The sequence below is a fragment of the Sinocyclocheilus grahami genome, unplaced genomic scaffold, assembly GCF_001515645.1.
Source record: "Sinocyclocheilus grahami isolate Dianchi unplaced genomic scaffold, SAMN03320097.WGS_v1.1 scaffold2208.1, whole genome shotgun sequence".
Classification (NCBI taxonomy): domain Eukaryota; kingdom Metazoa; phylum Chordata; class Actinopteri; order Cypriniformes; family Cyprinidae; genus Sinocyclocheilus; species Sinocyclocheilus grahami.
In genome coordinates, this window is record NW_015507387.1 from 70,238 (window position 1) to 72,172 (window position 1,935).

Below are 1,935 nucleotides of genomic sequence, written 5' to 3' on the forward strand. Positions count from 1 at the left end.
CAATGCAAATCATCAGACCTCATATACTGCTGACAAACGCTGTTGCAATCAAACTAAAGCGTCTCACCTATTTTAAAGCTGATTTCGTCCTCTTTCACATTGCATTTCCATCCGTGCACCATGTAGGTCTACATACTGTAGGTGGTTTAGAGATTTAATGTTGAGAATATAAAAAGATGCTTTATCTGATCACTGATGACCTCCAGTAATACAATGCATAACATTAATGTCAATGCAAGCAAACCAAAATCGGTATATGATCAAGTGTGCATTTTAACCCTTTGATGCTAATGTCCATTACAATGGTCAGATCTTCAAAAGCCATTATAATCATCTAAACCACTCTTTCCCATAATTACATACGGCTGTCCTCTTTATCTTGTGATTTTATTTACAAAAACATGGTGATGCACCAAGAATTTAAGGAATATTTAACATTAGTTTCAATTGCAGGATGCAATCCTCTCAAAAACATCATTTTGAAAGGGAAAGTGGAAATTATTGTATTCTTATTTTGATGAAACGTAACATTAGGATACTAACATCAATGGCAATGCAAACAAACCAAAACATGTTTATATGATCAACTGTACATTTGAACGCTTTGATGCAATTGCCGCTACAATGGTCAGATCTTCAAAAGCCATTTTAATCATCTAAACCCATAATTGCATATGGCTATACTCTTTATAGTGTGTATTTATTTATTAAAAAAAACATGACCGAAAAGTGGTGATGCACCAAGAACCTCTGGAATATTTAACATTATTTTCAACTGCAGGTTGCAATAGATGTGCAGCTCTCTCAAAAAACATCCTTTTGAAAGGGAAAAATGGGAATTATTATATTCTTATCTTGGTAAAACAGAACATTGAGACACTAGCATTAAGGGCAATGCAAGCAACCCAATGCACTGTATGATCAACTTTATATTTGAACCCTTTGATGCAGATGTCTATTACAATGGTCAGATCTTCAAAAGCCACTATAATCATCTAAACCACTCCTTCCCATAACTATATGGCCAAAACATGGATGGAAAAAAAGTGGAGATGCATCGAGAACCATCGAGTTATAATTTTCTATTGCAAGATAGATGTGCAACTCGCTCAAAAACATCATTTTGAAGCGAAAATGGGAATCGTTCTGTACTTGTTTTGAATGTTAATGCATCATAAAGATATGATTTGATCATTCATGCATCAGAGGGCTGATAGAAGTGGGTCTTTGCATTAAAGCACAGGCCCTTCCTAATAAGTCACCAATGACACCAGCTATTATTGGGGTATTATCTAAATATGAATTAATGAAACGAGTCGAAAAGCCTAACATTTAAGGTTTTTCAAATTTTTTTAGAAAGGATGAAAGTGTAAAGCTGTGCAGTCGATGTGAATGCGTAAAGTAGGTTATTGAATCCCTCACAGATCGTACCTGCGCTAATAAACCCCTTCACTGCCCTGACACTTGCTCACGAGCTAAAACACGAAGAGAGGACACAAACATGGGCATATGTCCGACTGCATCGCTAGATTGTGCCGTGTTCCTGACTCAAAGGATGGTTACGCGTCTAGATGATGAATAGAAAGTCGAGACAAATCAGAGAGGAAAAAAACCCATCTTCATCCAGACACACGCAACCTGCGGGGAGATAAGAAAACGCATTATTAGCCACAGCTGCTTACCTTTAGATCAGCAAAAGCAAAGGAGAAAAAACCCTTAAATCCGAGAGAACCGTCCGAACGAGTGAAAGATGCGGACACTGACGCCAGCGCGCACAACCTCCATAAAACACCGCGGATATTCACCGATTCGCAAAAGGATGGAGAAAATGTCTTTGCAATGGTGGAAATCATGCATTTAATCCCACACACGATAATCTCGATGCTCTGATCAATTCCTCTCTCTCTCTCTCTCTCTCTCTCTCTCTCTCTCTCT

The 1,935-nt window shown here is 37.9% G+C and overlaps 1 protein-coding gene across 1 annotated transcript in view; it reads right to left on the reverse strand.

Moving 5' to 3' along the window:
• LOC107574390 (neuroligin-4, X-linked-like) overlaps positions 1–1,896 on the reverse strand; it is a 39,198-nt gene extending 37,302 nt beyond the window's left edge. The window contains exon 1 of the mRNA XM_016260827.1: positions 1,683–1,896. The gene's annotated coding sequence lies outside the window, so the exon portion shown is untranslated. The remainder of the gene's footprint in view (positions 1–1,682) is intronic.
• Positions 1,897–1,935: the final 39 nt, after the last annotated feature.